Source organism: Schistocerca piceifrons, chromosome 4 (assembly GCF_021461385.2).
Source record: "Schistocerca piceifrons isolate TAMUIC-IGC-003096 chromosome 4, iqSchPice1.1, whole genome shotgun sequence".
Lineage (NCBI taxonomy): Eukaryota > Metazoa > Arthropoda > Insecta > Orthoptera > Acrididae > Schistocerca > Schistocerca piceifrons.
The window spans coordinates 158,048,581-158,076,130 of NC_060141.1; positions in this window are offsets into that span (position 1 = coordinate 158,048,581).

Below are 27,550 nucleotides of genomic sequence, written 5' to 3' on the forward strand. Positions count from 1 at the left end.
AGGCACGCTCAAACTCACTGTATGTGGTACATACGTCAACTTGACTGTATGCCCAGACAGCTGCATCGCCTTGGATGTAACCGACAATATATGAAATCTTTTTCTGGTCACTCCCAAGTGCGTGGAAATGCGTTACTAAAAGATTTAAGAAAAATCACCGGATGAATGGTTCGTTTTTCTGGGATAAAAGTCTGAAATAGCCTGTGTTTTATTAAGCTTTATTTTTCCTTTGCATTATGATGTGGATTTGTTCCACTGTAATTACTGTAATGTTCAGATGGCGAGTAATTACGATAATGTTGCTGTGGTTTACCATGATAATAGCTTGTGTTTGTTTTTGCACGTCGTGGTATGTGTTGTAGTCGTGGTGTGTTTTGTTCTTGTGTGTTTGTCGTGTGCGGTATGTGTGCGTCATACTCGAATGTATATTGGTTTCTGGACTGTACATTTTGACTGATATTTTCGTTACATTCAGACTGTGGTTGATCGGTGAATTGTCTCATGGGTGCAGTGACGGATTGTACTGCGTCACTAATCAGCTGTTTGTTATTAGTGATGTATTCCGCTACGGAGTCGTGCATAATTGTTGGTAAATTTTCACGTATGCATCTATCAAAATGTTTGTCTTTGCTCTCTACCCAATCATGAAATTCTTCATTAATATTTTGAAAATGAGCTGTTGCATCAGATTGTAATCTGTCAGTCAGTTGTTGTTCAACATCGCCAAATTTATTCTGCACGTCAGTAATTCGTTTTTCAAGGTTGTCATGTACTGAAGGATATGTTTCAATATGTTCAGTAAGAGCTTCACACGTGACATTAAGGTTTTTTTACTTGTGTCTGTAAAAGTGCCACGTCATTTGTAGTCTTTTCTTGTCTCGTATTAAGCTTGGAAAATTTCGTACTGAGTTCAGTCATCTGTTTGGTCAGTGTGGCGCCTATAAGTTCCACACGTTTACATAAAGTGTCATTACATGCCTTGATTGCTATGAGGTCAGATTTAATGTTGTCATTTTGTGTCTTTAACTGTTCATTTTGTGTCTTTAAGGTTGTCAGGTTTTCCGCGTTCTGCATCCTTAAGGTTGCCATATTTTCTGCGTTTTGTTTCATTAGCATTTGTAACATGTTGGCAATGTTTACTGTTTGCAAGGTCTCTGCCCCCGCCGCGTCATTAGACGTGACGTCATGTATTAACATGGGCTCTGACTGAGACTTTGAAATTTTTGTGGTGGACGGCCTATTGTCAAAATTTCCGTTAACACTTGCGTCAATGTTTGATGAATCATCACTACCGGTTGCTGTCGTAAAGTCATTTTCTAACATTTGTCTCTCGTCCGAGTCGGATTGCGTCTGAATAGTATGTCTTTGCTGTTCCATCTTTGCGTATTGTTTTCTAGTTATGACCATGCCACACGTATGGTATGCTTCAAGAAAATAAAGTTTGACACTGGTTTTAAAATAAAATGCAGTTGAACATGAATCGCTCGTAGCAACAATGGCTGTTTGTTAATTTAAAAATGTAAACTGAATATCGGATTATTCTTAATGGCTGCTGGCCATGTTACAACGTATCGTACAGAAGTCGGCCATATTGTACACTCGTGTATTGGTATTGTTGCAGAAGTTATTGTTTAAGGAAAAGCACTGAGAATGAAATTTATCACTGAAAACTGCTACGCCCGAAAGAAATGCTACAGAATCTACTGAAGAGCTAATACACTGAATTATGCGCCTGGTCAAGCCTGCCAATGCAAAGATGCTGCGTCTTACCTTATTTTGCTGGAAGCTTCATTGCGTCTTCCCGCAAAATTTTAGAATTGGAAAATATCTTCAGATTTTTGTTATTTCTCATACATTCACGTCCAGGTCCAGAAAGTTGATTTTTCACATGAAACAAAGAGAACAATGTAAGAAATGACAAAATAACAAGTCCGACACGCAGTCGCCAATATAAAATACATAAAATATTTATTTATTGTATATGTATGATAGTGATTGGTTGTAATTAATATTTGCTTATCTGGAACGTGAACGTTTAATTATTTGGTATCAGACGCTTGACAATGGCTTTTTCGTAAATGCAATGTTATTCGTAGTTGACCGTGAAATGTGATTCAAATATCGGACTTAGTATTTAATTGGTTTCCAAAGACTGCTGCGGTAGATGCGGACTCAAAATCTAAATCTCAATATTAGAATAATTTGCCAGCCATGTCAATACGTCGTACAGAGGTGACTGTCTACTAAACATAAAAAAGTTTACACAGTTAGTTAAATCAGATATATTCAACGAATAAGCCTACAGTTAAATAATTCTACTTACTTTCATAAATATAAATTCTTTACAGAATCGAGTGCCTAGTAAGATTGCAAATCTCAGTGTTCTTATATAACTTCAAATATGGCGGTGTACCAGTTAATAAAGTATACTTGCTTCCCGCACCAGTTGTTCTGCAAGACCTCTCCCTTCTTAATCAAACATAAGAGTGTCCTAATTGTATTTTGTTTTATCAGCGACATAGCGCTGCAGTTCTGTGCCATAGGCTTTATTTATTTGCCCGAGATTAATTATTTAATTAAGGTTTCGCGTGTCCGAGGAAACTCACGCACGGCATGCAAATGTGCCTTTATAATTTCCATTAACTGATCACTGACTGCAATAAATTTGCTATTGTTATCTATTTTAATTTCTGTTAATTGGTCATTAACTGCACTCAATTTTGCCAAAATCAACTGCATAACATCAGTTTTAAATGTTTATTTGCTGACTACACTTTCACTTGGTTCAGACATGTCTAGGCTGTGTCCTACAGTTTCCACTTTATGGGAACAGGATCGGTAATCATGATATAGAAAACTTAATTCAAATATATGTCGTAGCTCGTATATATTTACACTTGACACTGCCTCCATACAGAATGAAGTATAACAAAGAACTGACTAAAGTAAAGCTAAGGGGCCAAGATAAGGAGGTTGAAGAAGCTGCCTAACCGCATCATTACGCAGCATGACGTGGGAGCAGTCAGAGAGTGCCGTGGGAACGTAAGTCTTGGGCAGTGAGTGACTGATGGGCAGGTGCAAACACATTTGTTGAAAATGCGTGCGCATCCGGCTAATGAAATCTGGTGAGGGGGGAAGATCCTCCCTAACCTGGGGAAGAATAAGTTCCCCCAGTAGGACCGGATTCTCAGTGAAAACAAATTCGGATTTAGTCCCCTGTAGGTCAGGTATATAGGTCGAGCGTAGATCAAGTAGCACCCACAGGAGAGCTTCCAACCAGAGACAATCATGGCATCGAAGGGCCATCTCGAGGGTGCGGTACTACCTCTCCACCAACCCATTGCTTAGTGGGTGATAGGCAGTAGTGTGTATTTTTTTAATACCGCAGATATTGCAGAGGATGGTGAAAAGGAGGATTCAAACTGTTGATCCTGATCAGTAGCGATAGTGGTCAGGCACCCAAAACGAGTGATCCGCAAGCCAATGAAAGCCTTGGCTACCGTCTCGGCAGTAATGTTGGGGAGAGGGACCCAGCGAGACAAACAATCGATAGTTGATAAGATATATCTATGGCCCTCCGAAGGAGGAAGAGGCCCATCAGATCAATATGCTGGTCGAAGAATCACACCACACCTCATCGGAAATGCAAGGAAATTTAGCCTTTGTGAAAACAAGTGATGTTTGTGGGTCTCGTAGGAGAGCTTGAGAATCTTCGTCAGAAGATTTGAGGGGGGCCAGATCAGAAAGATCAATGATGTGGGAAACAGCACTGATCCATGAGAAGAAATCTGCAGTGACGTTATCTGCACCCTTGATGTAACGGATGTCTGTTGTGAATTGAGAAACCAGGTCAAAGTGGTGATAACGTCGAGGGGGTGGGTCCTCAGGTGGGTTGCAGAACGCTTCTGCCAGTGGTTTGTGATCGGTGAGGACAAAAAACGAATGTTCCTTGACGTCGGAGCGGAAATGTTTGATTGCCTTGTGAACAGCAAGGAGCTCTCTATCGAATGCAGAATATTTTCTCTGAACCGTAGATAGTTTCTTGGAGAAGAAATGAAGGGGAGAAACAATGTCGCTCTCGCGTTGTTGCAACACTGCCCCCACCGTGATGTCACTGGCATCCGTAGTGATGAATAACTCAGCCGAGGGGTCAGGGTGGGCGAGTGTCACAGCGTGAGCTAAAGAAGTCTTCAGAGCCTTGAAGGCTTCTAGCATTGAAGCAGTCCAAGAGATGGTTTGCCTGATAGCGCGTCCATCAGGAGTGCCTGAACAGCGACGGCGGATGGCAGATGGTGACGATAGTAACTGATCGTGCCGAGGAAATGGTGTAGCTCTTTGTAAGTAGCTGGGAGTGGCAGAGACGTGATAGACTGCACACGAGATTGGTTAACGTCCTGGCACCAAGTCTTCGGATGAGTAGGGTGTGACGAGGCGTAGCTGTTAGTGTGAGTGGGGTAGGGTAGGACAAAAGTCACGTATCTCTTACGGGAGCACTGCATGCACTTGTGTGGAGGGGGTGAGTGCATGCGCAGCGCCGAGTGAAGGGGTACAGGCAGCAACTGTCTGCTGTTAACCTAGCACTGGACAATTGGCACGGGCGAGAGCAGCGCTGACATCGCACGTGGGGCCACAGTGGCCGCTGGGCCATGTGGCCGGTGAGTGAGAGAGGGGTACTGTTTATCAACACGTGCGATAGCTGTCTGAGAGGTGGGCGTGGCCGCAATGCGTGTGTGACTGTCATTAGTAGCACTGTTTGAAACACACGGCCCTGAATGAGGCGAGCACGATGGGGGGGTTGGAACATCACATGCGAGTAAAGTTTGTGGACTCACCTGGTGAGAATTTGAGCTAGGCTCGGCCGAGCAATCTTGTTTAGGTGGCGGCACCATGGGCTGCAGTTGCAGAAGCAAGGTACGAGCCATGACGAACTTGCTGTAAGTGGATGCGATGCATTGTTTCAGCTTTTCGTTGTCCTGGCGGAGTTGTGTTGTCGAGTCCTATTCTGACAGCAGATCGGTAACACAGGTCACAATGTTGCTTGTGAGGGTGGAGCACTCACGTATGATATCATATGTTGCGATGGAAACAGAGTGTTGGACATAGGTGCGGGTGCACAGTATGTGAGGCTTTATAGTATGGTGGAGCACTGAATCCTGTATGATGTTCGAAGATAGTTCATAATGAGACAAAAAATCCATACTTAGGATTGGTTCATCGATGTTGGCAATGTAGAACGTCCACGGAAAACATAGAGACGGAGATGGGGTCACCATAACCTTTACTGGGCCTGAGGTAGGTAACATCGACGTGTTGACAGCTCATAGAAGTGACTTTGTCTGTGAAGAAGCAGGTGGAGCCATCAAAAGAGGTATGATTGACACGTCAGCACCAGTGTCGACCAGAAAAGCTAGACCTGATGCAATGTCAGTCACACAGAGACGACCACTCGGCCGGCTGGACAAGTGAACGGAGTGTAATCTAAGAGGAGACCTGTTAGGTTCCCCACAGCGCTCGGCATACCTTAGTTCCTGCGGTCGGCATTTGGGTGTTGGCATGGCAGCCTGCACTTCTTGGCATCGCCAATGAACACTTTGTGGTACCAGCAGAAAGGGTGAGCAGGGTGAGGAGGAGGTGGCAACTGCGACAGCAGGGGTGCCTTATCCTCGTTGGATTTGTTCCAGTAAATAGACTGGTACGTAAGGTGTGTGGCCAATCCTGGAGTGCTCGGACAGCAGAGAGAGTGAGCCGACACTGCCAGGAGAAGTAGACAAGGTGACGGCAGAGCGAGCCCTGCCTCTGCTCACCAAAGGTTGGTATGCGGGGGCAGCTGTGCCAATGAACGGTGTGGAATGAACCGGCTGATGTTGCCACAGCAGCGAATACAACTGGTCAGCGATGCATAGGCAGGAGCCAATGGACTCAAACGAGTGTGGTAACAGATGGATCCATAGATCGGTAGGTAGTTTGGCTGACCACAAACCCCATAGCATGGCATCAGGCATGGTATGCTCATTCATGAGCCATCAAAGGCAGCGCCAGAGTTGTGAGGGGGTGCGTTCCCCCAGGTGCTCCTTGTAGAGAATCTTGATTATTAACTCTTGTGGCGAGCAGGCAAGTCGTTCCATATAGTCTTCTTTGCAAACTCGTATTTTAGTACAGGCAGTGGCGAAAGGAGCAAGTCACAAATCAAATCCAAGTGGTCATGAAGGTGTGTGATGAGGCAGAGAAACTTTGAGTTGCCAAAAATGGTTCAAATGGCTCTGAGCACTATGGGACTTAACATCTGTGGTCATCCGTCCCCTAGAACTTAGAACTACTTAAACCTAACTAACCTAAGGACATCACACACATCCATGCCCGAGGCAGGATTCAAATCTACGACCGTAGCAGTTGAGCGGTTCCGGACTGCATGCCTAGAACCGCTAGACCACTGCAGCCGGCTTTGAGTTGTCGTCAGACACATGATGTAACTTGAACAGATGCTCAACGAGCACGAACCACAGTGCCAGATTGTCCTCATATAAGGGCAGTAGCTTCGGCAGATGGGCACGAGGGGATGACGATGGCAGCTTTGGTGTCTCCTGGGGTAGCAACTGAACTGAAGTTAAGACAGAGGCTGGCACAGTAGGCCCGTATTTAAACCAAGCAAGTGAATCCGTAGTAGCGGCAACTGGCATAATTGACTGTGTGTCATGAAAACGCTGCGCGGCGGGCACGAACGGTACAGTGGAAACGGGCAGATGGACAGCACACGAGGGGGGCCCGGCAACTAGGCCATGAGTGATGAGTGCTGGATGAAAATAACCCAATTCCAGAACAGGGCGAGAGACCAGTGCAGCAGAAACAGGCGGGGCTGTGGGAGATGCAGGCGGTTGATCTACCGGAAACAGGGACTCCCACAAGTGAGGGGGAGGGTGGGGGGGGGGGGGGTTTGAGAACTATCCGATGCATAACATGCCTGTAGTGCGTGTGGTGGGCCACTGAAGTGAGGTAAGGGGTCCATGTTATGCGAAACACTGAATGGTGCATGTAAATTAGACACAACTGGAACACAACATGCATGGAATGGATCCGGAACAGTTTGTAGTAATGGTGGCATTGCATGCAGCCCAGCAGTAACTGATGTAGCATGCCAGTGGGTGGCTAAACACATGTTGGAATGGAGATCACTTTGTTCGTGAAACACTCGATTTAAAGAGACACAATTCGAAATATTGTTCAGTTCACATTTCACTGTCGAATGGGCATAATCCAGTGACACGAAGCCCGAGTCCATTCTTCGCTCTAATGGCATAGCTGTCGACTGTTGAAAACTAATGAGGTTAGCACACGGTGTTGGTTGAGAACGTGAATCACTGTGCGTAAACGATGAATACACCGTTGGCGAAGAAACAACAAAACTCGGTGAGCGGAGTTGTGCTTCCACATCTTCGAACAAGGCACTGTTTGGCATGGTCACTGCATAGTGCATATAACCTGTTGCATAAACACTGGTGCGGAAGATGCGAAACATGAACGAACTGCAGGGTCGCCACTATGAGAAAGGGATCGGTAATCGGGATATAGAAAACTAAATTCCCATATATGTCATAGCTCATATACATTTACACTTGACACTGTGTCCATACAGAATGAAGTATAACAAAGAACTTAATACAGTAAAGTTAAGATGGAGGCTCGACAGAGCACTTAGGGTTCACAGATATTAAGTTTCATGCTCGATCCAAACTATTGATGCCACAACTTCATCACTACTACCCTCATCTCTATTCATTTTCCTAACAATCACACGAGTATTTCACAAATAGTTTGTACTTATCTTTTTTCTTATTGATGTCCCTCGTTGTATTTGTAAAATCCTCTTTCAATTCATTCAGTCCATCATTGTTGATATTATCTCATCACTGTTGATCCAACTTTGTTGGGCATCTCTCAGGTCTTCTTTTGTCGAGTGACTGAAGTTTATGTACATAATAACTTTAAATACACAAATAATTGCCCTCTCTTCTTCTGTAACAGACAAAACCTCGTTATCAGTCAACAGATCATGGTTGGCGCCCACACTTGTAATCTTACTCTCCCACACATCACTATTAAAATTTTCTGTCTCTGTACAAGTTTTGAAAGCTTTGTGAGGCATAAGGTATACAAAAGAAAAACTTTTTACTAATCTTCATTTTCTCTTGTTGTTGTTGGCTGCCGTTATTGGGTCTAGGGGTACATTCTCATGGCTGAAATTTTGATTTATAACATTGTGTGTTCCTGATGATTAAATAACTGATGAAGATTTGCTCGTATTATTCTTGAATTTTATTGTTTGTCACATTTTTCAATATCACACCGTCTTTACAATTTCCACTTTTATCACATCACAAATTACATTATTAGTGACACAATCAAAAACATGTCTGATTCCATCAGAGGCATGCCCACCACTACTTACAATCTGAGATTCTCACACTATTCCAAAGAGTTTACAAACTTTCTTGAAAAAATAAGAATGATCACCAAGATATAACATTATTTTATAAATGAATCCAGAAATAAGTTTAATAATTAGCGTTAGATTTTGCAATTAATTCTAGGAATTTGAAGTGTGCCAGAAATTTCGTAATTTCAAATATTTATAAAAGAAGAATAATTTTAACCATACACAGGGAGTGCAACAAATTAATTTCTTTTTATACATTTTAGTCTGAAATTCAATACCTTGTATACAAAATAAAATCAAATGAAGTTCTTTCAGTGTATATATATATATATATATATATATATATATATATATATATATATATATATATATATATATATATATATATATATATATAAATAATAATTCTGTACCTACAAGAGATGTAAATAGTTTTAGTCATGGCAGAGTAGCCTCTGTATGGTGAAGTATTGTCCTGCTACATACTACATAGTTCAGTCACATTAATTTGACCACCGCCTATGTTCGATGTCAACCTGCAATAACCACACACAGATGGCATGTGACAGCGCTAGTAGTGGAGGATATACAAAGTATGTTGGGGACGTGGAAAACAGTGTAATCATTGTCATAATGTAGAAATGGAGCAATTTATCTGATGTCCATATGGACAAGATCATTGGCTTTTGGGTGAAGGATGGAAGCACTTACGTAACAGTTAAGTTTGTAAACTATTCACATGCCACTGAGCATGGCAAAATGGTCCTATCTGAAACCTGCACTGAGGCAACTGTGGTACACCACAGGCCATAGATGATAGGGGTTAATGATGGCTGTGGACATGTTTCCGGGTGATAGATGTGCAACTGATGAGTAACTGATGACTCAGACGAACCAAGGGCTACTAACAGTGTCTCCTCAATGACTGTTCAGCAAATGTTGCTGCATAAGGGCCTCCACAGCAGGTGCCTGGTTTTTGCACCCATACTACCTGATGGAAAATGGCAACAAAGGCTGGAATTTGCACACCAATACTGCAAGTGGATGCCCACTGAGTGGTGACAGATGGTCTTTGCAGATGAATCACATGTTATATGGTCCATTAGGCAGATGCCCTTTGGCATGTATGGCCTTGCAAGAATCGTGGAAGGGTCCAGGCCAGAGGAGAGTGCATTATGGTCTGGGGAACGTTTTCATGGCATCACCTGGATCAACACAAGTATCCATCTATCCTTTGGTACCATGTCCAACCCTACAAGAAGTTTCTTTTTTCCTCAGCATGATGGCATATACCAACAGGACAATGGAACACATCACCAAGCTTGTGCATGGTTTTAAGAGCACCAGGATGAGTTTACCATACTCCCCTGGTCACCAAACTCCCCAGATTTAAACCTGATCAGAAATCTGCGGGACCACCTCGATGGGACTGTTCACACCTTGGATCCTCAGCCAAGAAACCTAGTGCAGCTGGCCCTGGTACTAGAGTCAGCATGGCTTTACATCCCTCTCTGTACTCTCTAGAATCTCACTGGCAGTCTTCCTACCTGTCTGTGCTGCAAAAGGTGATTATTCAGGCTGCTGACAGTTGGTCACATTAATGTGACTGGACCCTGTGGATGAACAGAAGTAAGTGTCATGGATTTGTGACTGAAAATAATTGATGGCACATATGTCTATTTGGAAGCACCACTGAAGACATGCAGATCAGTGGTACAAATCCATGGAGAGATGTTTTTCTCACAGAAAACCTTGACGTCTGAACACAGAGCCACCAGTGATGCATGTTCTTGAAACACAAAGTCTCTTTCCACATGGCCCAAAACTATTTCTGGAAATTTCATCCATCTCTGGAAACATAACCACCCATTAGCAGCTAACTGTCATCATATCCAAACATTATAGATGTGAGAGTAATTGCCATACATGTTGTTGAATGGAACCTTGGACATGTAAACCTTACATAAGGCTGAAAAAATTTTATAGCGAGGTCTGTAAAAAATAAATGGATGCTGCTTTTTTGTGGAAAAATCTGACTCAGTGTGTAGAACTACTGCCTTCATGACTTAAATGTGCTCAACATGACAGCATAGGATTATCAGTACATTAAGCATACTAGCTGATTGCTGCTACTGTGGATTCTCCTTCTAAGTTTCCAAAGGTAAGTGGTGTAACATGTTTGCACAATTCCTGTAAATTGCAGACATCCAGTAGCATCCCAGACATATTCTGATAAGACAAATTTGGTGGTATTGTCAATGTGGGTCCATTAACAAGACTGCTACAGATTAATACACTCATCAGTGTGAGTTAGCATTTTGTCTCCAATGATTTTGATGTAGATGGTACACTAAACTCAAATTGCCCTTCCTTCGAAGAGAAAAAAATCTAGCATTTAGTCAAAATTTGCAATTGTTAATTACTTTAAGTGATTCTTCACATCACTTGCAATGAAAGGCTAACTGTTTGTATGAGTTGCTTGAAGCATGCCAGATGGGACAGAAAAATGGTGTAGTTCAGTTCTTTGTTTAACAGACTCTGTGTTGAAATTAATGAATTTTGTCACAGTCATTGAATTTAGTGTCAAAATCAGAGAATGAATTTACGGAATTGTGTGTCAAAGTCAATGAATTTTTGTGTCAAATCTGCTCTCCCTATCGTTGAACCCATACATTGACAAACCAAATATAGTTATTCACCTGGTTTTAAACTCCGCAAACAACATTTACAGCGCATGTACAGACCACTTACATAAAAGGATTCCTGCATCACTCTGTGTTTTGTGTTGTGCCTATCACATCAGACATTTCCACAAGGTTTCTAAATCATTTCTAACAAAAGCAGCTCAGAGTGATAAGGAATAGTTGCATCAGTCTGCTGGAGATGCATCTGTAAGCATGGTATAGACATAGGATGTTTCCACAGTATTTCTAAATCATTTCTGATGAAACCAGCCACAGTTCCTTCAACAAAGGCACTTGTGTGGGAAATCCATGCTGGCCAAGCTTGTGGCAATCTGATGGTGAGTGAAGGGAGATGAGCAGTGAAATGGCTGCACGTGTGGTCTTGGAGAAACTCTACAAGTCTGCTAGTTTGTGAGATTTCGAAATATTCCAATTGCAGTTAGACTTTAAATAAGTATTTCCAACAAATTAGAGTTATGTGAGATCAGAGGGATTTTTATTTTATGAAGGCTACTCATAAATATTTTGGATGACATTCAGAATTTAAATATTTTATGTGAAGCACGTCATATTACATTTCAAAAGCTTCTGTTCTCTTCTTGTCTGGACTGTTTATTGTCTACATTCCACTTCCTTACAGGGTTGCACTCCAGACAAATATCTTCAGAAAATACTTCCTAATACTTAAGTCTATATTTGATGTTAACAAATTTCTCTTCTTCAGAAAGACTTTTCTTGCCATTGTTTTGCTTTTTTTGATGTTTATCTTTTTTACTCCTTTCAAAACACTGTTTGTTACATCCAGTTGCTCTTCCATGTCCTTTGCTGTCTCTGACAGAACTACAATGTCATCAAAGTTTTTATTTCTTCTCCCTGAACTTAAATTCCTTCGCCAGTTTTTTCTTTGGTTTCCTTTGCTGCTTGCTCAGCATACATCGGCGATAGGCTACAAACCTGTCTCACACCCTTCTCAACCACTGTACCTCTTTAATGCCCCTTTATTTTTATAACTTGTGTGGTTTCTATACAAGTTATATACAGCTTTTCTCCATCTGCTCTCCCAGCCATTGTCAGCTTGCATGACTGGGGCTGCTAGTTCTCAATCAAGTAGCTCCTCAATTGGTCTCAGAGGGCTGAGTGCACCCTCACCAACAATGCTTAGCAGACCAAAACAGTCACCCATCCAAGCATTAGCCAAGCCCAACAGCACTTAACTTCAGTGATATGATGGAAACTGGTTTTATCACTGTGGCAAGGCCATTGGCAGATAACATTTCATGTATTTTGCTCCTGCTACCTTCAGATTTTCAAACAGTGCATTCCAGTCAACATTGTTAAAAGCTTTCTCCAAATCTACAAAATTTGTTAATGGAGACTTGCCTTTCCTTAACCTATTTTCTAAAATAAGTCAAAGGGTCAGTATTGTCTTGTGTGTTTCTACATATCTCTGGGATCCAATCTGATCACTCCTGAGGCCAGCTTCTACCAGGTTTTCCATACTTCTTTAAATAATTCATGTTAGTATTTAGCATCAATGACTCATTAAACTTTAGGGCACGCAGGGTAGCTGCGTGGTCTGAGGCGCCTTGTCATGGTCTGCGTGGCTGCCCCCGTCGGAGGTTCGAGTCCTCCCTCGGGCATGGGTGTGTGTATTGCCCTTAGCATAAGTTAGTTTAAGTTAGATTAAGTAGTGTGTAAGCTTAGGGACTGATGACCTCAGCAGTTTGGTCTCGTAAGACCTTACCACAAATTTACAAATTTACTAAACTTTAGTTCAGTAATATTCACACCTGTCAGCACTTGCTTTCTTTGGAATTGGAATTATTACATTCTTCTTCATGTGTCTCATGCATCTTACATACCTGGTGTAATAGTTTAGTTCTGAAGAATGCGGTCTATTCCAGGGGCCTTGATTTGATTTAGGTCTTTCAGTGCCCTCTCAAATTCCTCTCTCAGTTTCATGTCTCCTGTCTCAACTTCATCTATGTCTTCTTCTCTTTCTATAATATTGACTTCAAGTACATTTCTCTTGTATGTCCCTTCTATATACTCCTTTCACCTTTCAGCTTTCTCTTCTTTTCTTAGTATTGGTTTTCCATATAAACTCTTGATATTCATACAACTGCTTTTCCTTTCTCCAAATGTGTCTTCAGCTTTCCTATAGGTGGTATCTATTTTACGCCTATGTATAGGGGTCATTTGTTTAGTCATTCCTGCTTAGCCATTCTGCATTTCTGTCAATCTCATTTTCTAGATATGTGAGTATTGCTACACCTGCTGGATTATGCTATTTTCTCATTTCATCAGTCAGATTCAGTATATCCTGTGATATCTAAGGATTTTAACTACGCCTTCTCTTTTTACCTATTTAATACTCTGCTGCGTTCACTATTTCATCTCTCAAAGCTATCCATTCATCTTCTACTGTATTCCTTTCCCCTATTTCAGTCATCTGTTGCCTGATGCTCCCTACCTCTCAACAGCCTCTGGTTCTTTCAACATAGCCAAATCCCATCTCCTTAATGTCATACCTTTTTGCAATTTCATCAGTTTCAATCTACTGTTCATAATCAATAAATTATGGCTGGAGTCCACATTGGTCTCTGGAAATGTCTTCTGACTTCAAATCTGGTTCCAAAATCTCTGTGTTACCACTACATATTCAATCTGAAACATCCAGTGTCTCCAGGTCTCTTCTGCATGTACATCTTTCTTTGGTGATTCTTAGGCCAAGTGTTAGCAATGATTTAATTATGGTCTGTGCAAATCCTCTTTCATTCCCATTCCCCAGACCATATTCAGCTTCTATTTTCCCTTCACTTTCTTTTCCTATAATTGAATTCTAGTCATTCATCACAATTAAATTTTCCTGTAACTTAACTAACTGAATAATATCTTTTATCTTTTCACACATTTCTTCAGTCTCTTCATCATCTGTGTAGCCAATTGGCATACAAACTTGTTCAACTATGGTGGGTGTTGGCTTTGTGTCTATATAATCCATTCACTATGCTGTTCGTATTTTGTTATTCATTATTAGATCTAATCCTGCATTACCCCTATTTGATTTTGTATTGATAACCCTGTACTCAACTGACCAGCTGTCCTGTTTGTCCTGCCACCATGCTTCACTTCTCACTTAAAGTCTCTGGTCTACTTTCTGAATAAAGGGAACTAACCTTCCATGCTCCAACCCATAGACTGCCAGTCTTGTTCTTCCTAATGATGATACACTCCTGAGTAGTCCCCACCCAGAGACCCCAGTGGGGGACTGGAATATTTTATCCAACAGGATGCCATCACATTTAACCATACAGTAGAGCTGCAGGCCCTTAGGAAAAATAACAGTTCTAGTTTTCCCTTGCTTCCAGCCATTTGCAGTACCAGCACAGCAAGACCAGTTAGTTGATGTTGCAAGGCCAGATCAGTCAATCATCTGGCCTGCCTGCCCTCCAGCTACTGGTACCCCTCTTCTTAACATTATGCTGCAGATATTTTTCTAATGTCACAAACAAGAACAGAATAATTGTGTATCATGATTTATTGCAATAACTGTTAAGCAAGTAGCTAGAGACATATTCACATAGGGCTGATACAGTCTCACCACTTCCTTCACAGACTCAAGGAACAGATTTGGTTCTTTATCTTTCAGTGTGTCTACTAACATTATGGAGCTTTTAATGTACTATAATATTAGAATTTGAACAAAGCAAATAGGGGACAGACACAGCAAATCTGTTACAAGTATATACTGATGACATTGCATCAAGTCTTAGGAGAGCATGCATTATTCAAGGGAAAACCTCATCAGCTGAATGCAACAAAAAGAGTGGGCAGGAACTCCATAATGCATACAGCAGTGTATGGAGCATTTTGTTATAATTTCACTTTAATATAGGGGCAGTGTGCTACAATTTTGCTTTGACATGGAGAATTTTATTAAAGTTTTTGCTTTAACATGGGGTAATTTGTTACAGTTTCTCTGCAACAGGGGAATTTTATTACAATTTTGCTGTAGCACATTGATGTATGGACCAAGTGTCATGAAGTTGCCACTGTGTGACTGATGAAGCTGGCACTGTCAGCAGAAGATGACAAACATTTTATACCGAAAAATGAAGTTATTACTCTAGCACAGAAACAGTACAGTGTTTATGTGACTTTGAAAGGTAGTTCAATGTGGGTAGTTGAAGGCATGGCAACACCCTTTTCCTGCCTACACAAATGAGTATTACTAGTGTACAGTGTGCTATTACATTGAAGTTTTATGCAGTTTTCATTGCATGACAGCATAAGTCAATCATCAACAAATGCACTTTAACTCAGAAGTTAGGTAAGTAGTAGTGCCATGTGGGGTCTTATAATGCTATACAACAAACAATGGAAAATCCAGGATGGAATACAGCAATATTGTGAAAAGAATAGTTGTTACTCACCATGCAAGGTCTATTCAAAAAATTCTGGAAAGTTCATAATTTCACACCAGTGGTGTGTTAAAGTGAAATGCAGATAGCCTACCTGCACATACACCTGTGTTTAATGTGTAACTGATGGAAGTTTCATTGTTGTATTTGTGTTAGTTATTGTCCAATGCTGTATTGAGTAGAACACTGTGTTACACAGTTTGCGAATTTTATGATGACAGAGTTAGAGGTGTAACTTTTGCATTAAATTTTGCATGAAACTCAAGAAAACATTTACAGAGACACACGAAATGATGCAGAGAGCCTATGGTGATGAGTGCTTAAGCCATACTCAGTGTTGTGAATGGTTCACATGGTTTAAAAATGGCTGGGCAGAAGTTTAAGATGGTTGTTCAAAATGCCCATCGATGGCTACCGATGATGCTTGTGTCAGGAATGACAATGAAATTGTGACTGTGTGAGAGATTTCAGTTGGATCAGGTCATGATCTCCTGACACAACATTTTGGAATGCATCGTGTTGCCATCAAGTTCATCTCATGGTTCATGAGTCAAGACCAGAAAGACCTTTGCTTTGCAATCTGTGAAGAGGTTTTGGATCACATGAGTGAGAGACCTAGCCCCTGTGTACCTTTCTTTATTTCCAAAGTTGAAAACCCTGTTGAAAGGACAAATATTTGCAATGATAGACAAGCTAAAAGAAAATTTGCAGATGGTGCTTCACGCAATCCAACAAGACTGATTCTGGAAGTGGAAATGGCATAGGGGGTGGTGTACAATTGTTGAGAAGAGTATTTCAAAGGAGACCATGCACAATAAGTAAAAGGTAAGCATAGAAAAATTTTGTGGTCAAAGTTCAGAATTTTTTAAACAGAACTCATATAGCAGAGATGCTGAACCACAGATAGACACAACAAAAAGACTGTCAGAAAATGCACTTTTGGCCAACATGGCCTTCATTAAAAATAGCAACATACACACACACTCATGCAAATGTAACTCACACATACATGACCACAGTATCTGGCTGCTGAGGCCAGACTATGAGCAGCAGCACATGATGGGAGAGGAAACTGGTTGGTGGGGCTAAAGAGGTCACTGGGATGGGGAGGGAGAGGGATGGAAGGGTAGGGGTGGGGGATGTTAAAGTACTGCTTTTGGGAGTGTACAGGAGTGAGGTTGAGAGAAGGTAGGGTAACTAGGTGCAGCCAGGAGGTTAGCGGAGGGCTGGGGAGGGGGAGGGGGGCAGGTAGTGAAAAAGGAGGGTGCATTGGTGAAGTAGAGGGCTGTGTAGTGCTGGAATGGGAATAGGGAAGGTGTCTGATGTGTAAGGTCAATGACTAATGAAGGTTGAGGCCAGGAGGGTTACAGGAACTTGTGAGATATTGCAGTGAGAGTTCCCACCTGCCAATTCAGAAAAGCTGGTGTTGGTGGGAAGGATCCAGATGGCACAAGCTCTAAGGCAGTCATTGAAATGAAGAACATCGTGTTGGGTGGCATGCTCAGCAGCGAGGTGGTCCAGCTGTTTCTTGGCCACAGTTTGATGGTGGCCATTCATGTGATCAGACAGCTTGTTGGTTCTCATGCCCACATACAATACAGCACAGTGGTTGCAGCCCCTTCCTTGTTTCCATTCCAGCACTACACAGCCCTCTACTCCCCCAATGCACCCACTGTCTTTTTACTTCTCTCCTTTTCCACTACCTCCTACCCCCTCCCACACTTCATCTAACCTCCCACTTGATCCCTGTATGCTCCCACATGCAGTACTTTACCATTCCCCACCACTACCCTGCTTCCCCTCCACTTCCAGCCACAGCCTCCTCCTTACTCCCCACCACCTGGCTGCATCTCCCATCATGTGCTGCTGCTGGCAGTCTGGCCCCTGTAGCCAGAGAGTGTGGTCTTGTGTGTATGAGTTACATTTGCACGAGTGTGTGTTTGTGTATGTTGTCTATTTTTGATGAAAGCTCACTTTCTGACAGTCTTTTTGTTGTGCCTTTCTGTGGCTCAGCATCTGTGCTATATAATGAGTAGAAAATATCCTTTTCATAATGTTACACAACTATTTTTTAAGTATTTTGATGAGTAATATATGAAACTGTAACTGTATTCATATATGGTCATGAAATAAAAGATATTGGAGATAGATTTTCCAGTATAGATTCTTGCAGTTGTATCCAATAGTTGGCCATTATTGGAGATAATGCTATCACATTCATGCGGTGGTGGGACGAGTCTACAACATATCTGGTTGTCAAGAGAATAGGATTCCTAGTGAGTTAGTTAGTTTAAATTCTAAGAAAAATAAGCATAGGCTATAGGGAAATATTGGTAATAAACAACATGTAGAAGAAACTGTACAGTGTCATAAGAATGTAAGTTCAAGGGAGATGTGCTCAAACTGTGATATTCCAGGCAGTTGTTTCATCAGAACACTCTTTTTATTGGCAGCCAGTTCTGCTTTGCATGGTATGGTCACAATGGTTTTAGATGCATCTTTGCTGATTTTACCCAGTATTCCTCTTGGTATAACATTGTCATTCCTGTGTAGTAGAAATAGTATCTCTGCCTTGACACCATCTCTCACAGACATGAACTTGGAGAATTTACCACATAGATAGCTGTTAAATGCACCTCACATATTTCCTTCTCTAACCTGATGGACCCTTCCCTAATTTTTCATAGCAATTGTAATGGGAAAAACCGGGTATATCAACTGAATATTACAGTTCCACGTATTAGTATACAACCTGATACCAAATGCCTCACATCTCTATATATTTTAATACACGTGTTGCCACAAACTATCTACATATACATCAACATCTATACTCTGCAGACCAACGTGAGGTGAATGGCAGAGGGTACACCTCACTGTACCAATTGCTAGGGTTTCTTTCCACTCCACTCATGTATGAAGCACAGAAAGAAAGATTGTTTGAATGCATCTGTGTGTGCAGTAATTATTCTATTCTTATCCTCATGATTCCTATGTAAACAATACATACGGAAATGTAGCATATTCCTAGAGTTGTCGTTTAAAACTGATTCTTGAAACTTTGTTAATAGACTTTCTTCAGATAGTTTACATCCATCTTCAAGAGTCTTCCAATTCAGTTCCTTCAGTATCTCTGTGACACTCACCCACAGATCAAACAAACCTGTGACCATTCATGCTGCCATTCAATACACCCTATCCCTGTTAGTCCTCTTTGGTGTGGGTCCCATACAATTGAACAATAGACTAGAACTGGTCACACAAGTGATTTGTAAGCAATCTCCTTGAACTTTCCCAGTATTCTACCAATAAGCCAATGTCTGCCACCTGCTTTACCTGTGACTGAACCTATATATATATGTGATCATTTCATTTCATATCCCTACAAAGTGTTACACCCAGGTATTCGTATGAGTTGGCCAATTCCTACAGAGACTCATTGATGCTATAGTCATAGGATATTGCATTTTTTCATTTTGTGAAGAACACAAGTTTACTTTCTGAACATTTAAAGCAACTGTAGCAGTTTGCCTACTTAGTTTCTTCGTTTGCTGTCCTCAGTGTCAGCGTACTGGCTGAAAAAATAGGGGGTGGACATGCAGTACTGTCTTCTGTAAATGATGTAGCCAACAGATGCACAGTTGTGTTTCACAGTCTTTTTTTACTTTCACTTTTCACAACCCCCACCCCCCCTCGCCACCTCCACCTGCCCGCCCATAATACACAGTTATATATGGGCCAGTGCACTATTGTTACTGTTGAACATCTACGAGAAGTAAAAGCCTAACCACAAAGTTCACAGTTCTTGAAGAATAGAAAAGTACGTTTCGAGCAGACACTGTCACTGTTTTAACACATGGCCTAATTGTTTAACACTTATTACACTGTTAAGTTGTTGCATTGTTGTCATTTTAACCAACACAGGTTCATCATCTGAATCTTGGCCGTGGACTGACTGACTCATAACCAAAAATCAGGCCCTTACATATCTTCACAATAATAGGTGGTGAAACTGCACATTGTTTGAAGTTTAATTTACAGAAATTACAATTAAAACTTAACTAATTAAATTAACTGAATACATTGAAAAATTCCATCTTTTAACAGTTTCTTCTACTACAACATTTAGGCCAAATTAATTGTTTAAATAGTGAAATTAACAAATATAGTTATGCAGACAATACTTTTGACAAAACTGTTGATTACTTTGGAATTAATTAGGAGCTGGCTTCGCAAACATGTTTTCAAATAGAGCCAAACAGATACTTTAAGATTACTAGCATTTTGTCTTCCAGATGTTTACAATTAGTACAGAATTTATATTTGTTTATACGTCAACAACAGTATTTAAGTTACGAAACAGTTACTGATTTTGCTCTATAATAAAAGATACTAACTAAGAATAGTCAAAATAAATTAGAAAATCAATTACATACATAAAACTAAGCACAAAATTAGATCTGGTGTTATATTCTTTAAAACTGAGGGCCAACCTTTCTCTTTTCTGAAAATGCACATTGTATTCACGTATGTTAATGGTAATTAGTTAAAAGTGAAAAAATGAATTTTAAGGAGGCACATGGCAAAAAAAGAGGGGAAGTAAAAAATCTCCAAGCTTGTTTTGTCACACAATCTTTGCAGCACTTTGAAATCTTATCAAGATCTGACTGAATATTTATGCAGCTTCTTACAGGCAGTGCTTCATAACAGATAACTGCATCATTTACAAAAAGTTGGAGGTTCCTAATAATATGGTCTGCAAAGTCATTGATATACAACATAAACAGCAAGTGTGTCGAAAGAAAAAGAGCCCACAGTTGCACTAATTACGTTTATTTTAAACCTTGACCATGGTTTCTGCTATAATAATATAGCCTTCTTCAGAAGTCCTAAAAAGTGATCAAAATAATGTCCAGACCAGGAATAAAATCTATACATTAACTTCAAAAATTACATATGTGATAACATATTACTTACATAAGCTTTTAAAAATGAAAAACGTCTTAGCCCAGCGGCTGCGTCAAGACCAGTAAAATAAAATAACTTCAACAGACATAGGCCTGTTTCGATCATAAGTAAAATTACACATGGCGCCATATGTCCTCCGCCACTACATCTGTTATACTAGGCGCACAGTCAACAATGTGCTATACCCTGTGTGCCGTAGGTGTCGCTCACCACAGTGAGCTACATTGCACCGTTTATCAGGAAACTAGTTGATATCTATGATAAAATGTTAATAACAAGCCTACAAGTGAAACTGAAGGACCATATACTTATTAATACGACTGTCCAACAGTTAAAATGCTGTTGCATACAATCATTAAAGTGGTCAGACATTAACAAATTCATATAACAAAGTTTGCATCACTATTTAAAGCATCATTTAGAAACGGAGCTATTATATGCAAATATAACTCCAGCTTACATTATACGCTCTAACAGCTTATAGGGCTAATTGTATCAGCCATCCTTAGTCATTGTACATAGCCACACTACTAAATGATTGACAATAGTTCTACGAATAGCAGTCTAGTGCATAAGTGCGGTAACATGGGACAAGACAATGAAAGGCACATTAACATAACTGTCTCAACACAAACTACTGTTAACATAATAACAGCTCATGGCTCTTTACGACAATTTCCTACTGGAGTATTGTCCTAAAACAGTAGTTTATCTCAAATAATCATATAATAATATGGTACAATCAAGTCACCACTAGTACCCATCTCCTATACCCAATATGGGCTGAAAACCTTCAAGGAAGCTGGAACTTTTCAAATAACACTAATCATTCAGTAAATTCCTATAGTCACACATTTTGTGCTTATGTATCTGCACCTCCTCAAGTAAATCTAATTTCATACCCTTGGCTTCTTTACACAATAGCTCAGTGTCAGTAACAGTTTGGAGCATATGTCCTAACTCAATGATGTGTTCAGCAAACGTTGACCCATTCTTATTCATACCCATCCTCAACAGCATATTTTCTTTATATCTTATGGCTATAGGCCTACCTGTCTGCACTATGTAACAAGCCGGGCAATCATTACATTTCAATTTATAAACTCCTGATTGCAATAGCTTATTATAATTGTTATTGCTAAAACATGCAAAATTCCGTTTTATGCTATTGTTTTTGGAGCACACATTCCATTTTATACAATATATTACCTAGAAATGGAATAGCTATAAATCTCTTATGTTCATGGACTGCGTCAACATGGAAACTGTCTTTCTCGTTTTGCGCTCAATTATATCATCAAATATGTTGGGGCTATAACCATTATTACAGGCAATCTATTTTAGGGTACACAATTCTTTTTGAAATTTAGCCTGGGTAAGAGGTAAATTTACTGCCCTGTGTACACTCAAATTGAAAAAAGCCATTTTCTGCACCCACGGATGTGACGACCCATTGGGAATGACGCAATCTGTAAATGTAGACTTTCAATAAATATTAAACTATATCCCATCATTGACAACCAATAAAGTCAAATCCAAGTAATTAATCTCTCTAGTACCATTGTGAATTTCATTTTTTCATGCATCAAATTGAAATGAGTATGTAACTGCTCCAGCTCCTTATGGGACCCATCTACCACAAACAACAAATCGTGAACATATCGTGCATAGAATCTAATGTTATCTTTAACATCCATAACGCTGTTGAAAAAACTGATTTCTTTTGAACTGATAAAAATGTTGCCCATAAGCCCAGCAAGCAGGCAACCCATGGCCAGGCCATATGGTTGATCATAAATCTTCCCATTAAATTCAAAATAATTACACTTCAGTGTTATACATAGAAGCATCATCATATCAGTGGTTTCCTGCAGTGTTATTTTTTATGATACTATAGGTTTTGTTCTATGATATTGAGTGTGATGTCAACTGGGACATTGGAATATAAATTAACTATGCTGAATAACACTAAATTAGTCATAGAAGAGCATGAGATAGTTTTAAGCCTCTCTACTAACTCCCAGGAGTTTTTTTATCATTTAAACATGTTTGAATACAAACATTTCCTTTAAATTATTTTGCAGAAAACCAGCTAATTTATGATGAGCAGTATGGGAACTGTCGACAATTGGATGAATCAGATGGTCCTTTTTATGAACCGTAAATTGGCTACGTAACTTAGGTGGCTTCAGATTCATGTTGATTAATGTCTTCTTTTTGTATTCACCTATAAGGCATTTTGTGTTACTAAGAGCATCTCTGATGCCTTTTTGCAAACTATTCTTGGGGTCTACCTGGAATTGTACAATATTACTCGCATTGAAAAATTGCATGGTCTTGTCGATATACTCATTAACATGTGCTGCAATAACTGAGTTTCCCTTGTCACCCTTGATGAGAATGGCTTCATGTTGCTTCAACTTCATATTAATGCACCTTATAATCCTATATTCTTCATTATTTTTGCTAACCGTCTTACGTTCTTTTTCTATTAATTTTGAATATTCAAGTGCAATACGCACAGTTCCCATAGTGCTCATCATAAATTAGCTGGTTTCCTGCAAAATAAGTTAAAGGAAGTGTATGTGTTTGAACATGTTTACTCGATAAAATACTCCTTTTAGTTAGTAGAGAACTTAAAACTATCTCATGCTCTTCTATGACTAAGTTAGCGTCATTCAACATAGTTAATTTATATTCCAATGCCCCAGTTGACATCACTCTCAATATCATAGAACAAAATGTATGGTATCATAAAAAAAATAACACCGCAGGAAACCACTGAGATGATGACGCTTCTATGTATAACACTGAAGTACAATTATTTTGAATTTAATGGGAAGATTTATGAGCAACTGTATGGCCTGGCCATGGGCTGCCCGCTTGCTGGGATTATGGCCAACATTTTTATCAATTCAAAAGAAACCAGTTTTTTCAACAGCGTTATGGATGTTAAAGATAACATCAGATTCTATGCGCGATATGTTGATGATTTGTTGTTTGTGGTAGATGGGTCCCGTAAGTGGCTGAAGCAGTTACACACTCATTTCAATTTGATGCGTGAAAAAATGAAATTCACAATAGTACTAAAGAGATTAATTACTTGGATTTGACTTTATCGGTTGTCAATGATGAGATGGAGTTTAATATTTATTGAAAGCCTACGCTTACAGATTGCGTCATTGCCGACGGGTCGTCACATCCGTGGGTGCGGAAAATGGCTTTTTTCAATTTGAGTGTACACAGGGCAGTAAATTTACCTCTTACCCAGGCTAACTTTCAAAAAGAATTGTGTACCCTAAAATAGATTGCCAGTAATAATGGTTATAGCCCCAACATATTTGACGACATAATTGAGCACAAAACGAGAAAGACAGTTTCCATGTTGATGCAGTCCGTGAGCAACAGGGATGAACTTAAGAGATTTATAGCTATTCCATTTCTAGGTAACATATTGTATAAAATGCAATGTGTGCTCCAAAAACAACAGCTTAAAACGGAATTTTTATGTTTTACCAATAACGGTTATAATAAGCTATTGCAAACAAGAGTTTATAAATTGAAATGTAATGATTGCCCGGCTTATTACATAGGGCGGACAGGTAGATCTATAGCCATAAAATATAAAGAACATGTGCTGTCAAGGATGGGTAAGAATAAGAATGGGTCAACGTTTGCCGAACACATCACTGAAGAAGGACTCAAGCCCCAACCTGTTAATGACACCGAGCTCTTGTGTAAAGAAGCCAAGGGTATGAAATTAGATTTGCTGGAGGAGGTACAGATATATAAGCACAAAATGTGTGACTATAGGAATTTACTGAATGATCAGTGTTATTTGAAAAGTTCCAGCTTCCTTTAAGGTTTTCAGCCCGTATTGGGCATAGGAGATGGGCACTAGTGGTGACTTGATTGTACCATATTATTATATGATTATTTGAGATAAACTACTGTTTTAGGACAATACCCCAGTAGGAAATGGTCATAAAGAGCCATGAGCTGTTATTATGTTAACAGTAGTTTGTGTTGAGACAGTTATGTTAATGTGCCTTTCATTGTCTTGTCCCATGTTACCGCACTTATGCACTAGACTGCTATTCGTAGAACTATTGTCAATCATTTAGTAGTGTGGCTATGTACAATGACTAAGGACGGCTGACACAATTAGCCCTATAAGCTGTTAGAGCGTATAATGTAAGCTGGAGTTATATTTGCATATAATAGCCCCGTTTCTAAATGATGCTTTAAATAGTGATGCAAACTTTGTTATATGAATTTGTTAATGTCTGACCACTTTAATGATTGTATGCAACAGCATTTTAACTGTTGGACAGTCGTATTAATAAGTATATGGTCCTTCAGTTTCACTTGTAGGCTTGTTATTAACATTTTATCATAGATATCAACTAGTTTCCTGATAAACGGTGCAATGTAGCTCACTGTGGTGAGCGCCACCTGTGGCGCACAGGGTATAGCACATTGTTGACTGTGTGCATAGTATAGCAGATGTAGTGGCGGAGGACATATGGCGCCATGTGTAATTTTACTTATGATCGAAACAGGCCTATGTCTGTTGAAGTTATTTTATTTTATTGATTTTGATGCAGCCGCTGGGCTAAGACGTTTTTCATTTTTAAAAGCTTATGTAAGTAATATGTTATCACGTATGTAATTTTTGAAGTTTATGTATAGATTGTATTACTGATCTATATGTTATTTTGATCACTTTTTAGGACTTCTAAAGAAGGCTATATTATTATAGCAGAAACCATGGTCAAGGTTTAAAATAAATATAATTAGTGCAACTGTGGGCTGTTTTTCATTCGAGACAATTTTTTAATGGTTGCTGGTGTTGCTGCCATGATGAAAATAATAAACAGCAAGGTCCCAGCACACTTTTCTGGGGCACATATGAAGTTACTTCTACATCTGATGATGGCTCTCCATCCAAGGTAAGATGCTGTGTCCCCCCTACCAAAAAGTCCTAAATCCAGTTACAAATTTTACTTCATCCCACCCATATGATTGTACTTTTGACAGTAAGTGTAGGTGTAGTACTGAGTCAAATGCTTTTCGGAAATCAAGGAATACTGCATATATCTGGTAGCCTCGATCCGAAGCTTTCAGCATGTTATGTGAGAAAAGTGCATGCTGGGTTTCACATGGTCAAAGTTTCCATAATCCATGATGGCTGGCAAACTGAAGAGGTCTTTCTGTTCAAGATATCTTATGTTTGTTTGAGTTCAGAATGTGTTTTAAGATTCTATAACATATCAGTGTCAAGGATATTGGATGGTAGTTTTGTGGGTCGCTTCTACTACCCTTCTTGTAGATGGGTGACCTGTGCTTTCTTTAAAGAACTGGGCAAGATTTTTTGTTACAGAGATCTATGAGAGATTATAGTTAGAAGAGGGGCTTATTCAGACACATATTCAGTATATGATCTGATAGGGATTCCATTGGGTCCTGGATCTTTGTTTGGTTTTAATAATTTCAGCTGTTTCTCAACATCACTGACACCAATGCTTGTTTTGCTCATCTTTTTGGTATGAGGATTAAATTGGGGCAATTTTCCTGGATTTTCCTTTGTAAAGGAACATTTGAAAATAGAGCTCAGGATTTAAGCTTTTGCATTCCTTCCATCAGGTTCAGTTTGTCTCATTCGCTAGGGACTGAACACTAACTTTGGTGCTACTAACAGCTTTTATATATGACCAGAATTTCTTCAGGTTTTGTAAAATATCATTTGACAATAACCTCCTATGGTAGACACTGAAGGCATCAGGCATTGCTCTCTTGACAGCCACGCATGTTTCATTCAGCATCTCTTTATCTATAACTCTACACTTTGTTCTACACCTATTATGCAGTAATCTCTGTTTCTTAAGAAATTTCTTTACAGGACTGTATACCTTGGAGGTTCCCTCCCATTATGAATTGTTCTACTGGGTGTATAATTATGCATGCATGGTCAACTATTCTTTTAAGCTTAAGCCGTAGTTCCTTTACATGCTCCTGCCTTGTGTTGAAAACTTAAAGTCCCTCATTGAGATATGATGCTATTGATTTTTTATCTAGTTTACTGAACATATGTATCTTTCTGTTTGTTTTAGTTGTCCTTTGTACTTTGTTAATCATTGTTGCCAAAACTGTGTCATGGTCACTGATACCAGTCTTGATGTGAACATCCTCAAAGAGGTCAAATCTGTTTGTTGCCATTAGATCCAATATTTCCAACATAAGGGGATTCCTGTTGTAGATAGTTTCCAGAGAAAGTGTTTAGTAATGTTTCACAGGGTCTCACCACCAAAAGAACTGTAATTTTCCCAATTAATTGTTGGATGATTAAAGTCTCCACTGATTGTTACAGTATGATTTGGGAACTTGCATACAAGTGAACTGAGGTATTAGTCTGGTGGGTGATAGAAGAATCCAATGGCCACCCCTGATACCGAGTCTTGCCCAAACAATCTCACATGTAGCTTCAATTTCTATCTCATTGGATCTCAGTTTCTCGTTTGCTGTGACAAATATACCACCTCAATTTCCCATTTCCCATTAGCCTATCCTTTCGATATACTCTTAAATTTTCCCCAAAAATCTCACTGCTATCAATTTCAGGTTTCAGCCAGCTTTCTGTATCTAGTGAGTTTCAGTGCCATGAGTGCTTCAAACTCTGGCACTTTGTTGAGAATGCTTCAGCAATTTACCATTAGGAAATACTCTCACCTGTGGGAGGCATTTCTTTCGATCTTACACTGATCCTTCTAGGTTTCCTACAGCTATTGTTACCTGGATTTGATGAAGAGTAGCCTGATCTAAAAAACCTCTGTGTGCACCCCATACACAGTACAGTCAGCTACCTGAGTAGCAGCCTCTAATGTGTAGTGCACACCTGATCCAGTTAGGGCGACCCTAAAATTCTCAACCCTAAGGCACAAGTCCAGGAAGTCACAGCCTAGCTTGTCACAGAACCCTCGAAGTCTCTGGTTCAGTACTTCCACTTGACTCAGAAACAAACTCAGTTCCGAGGACAGTGCTGC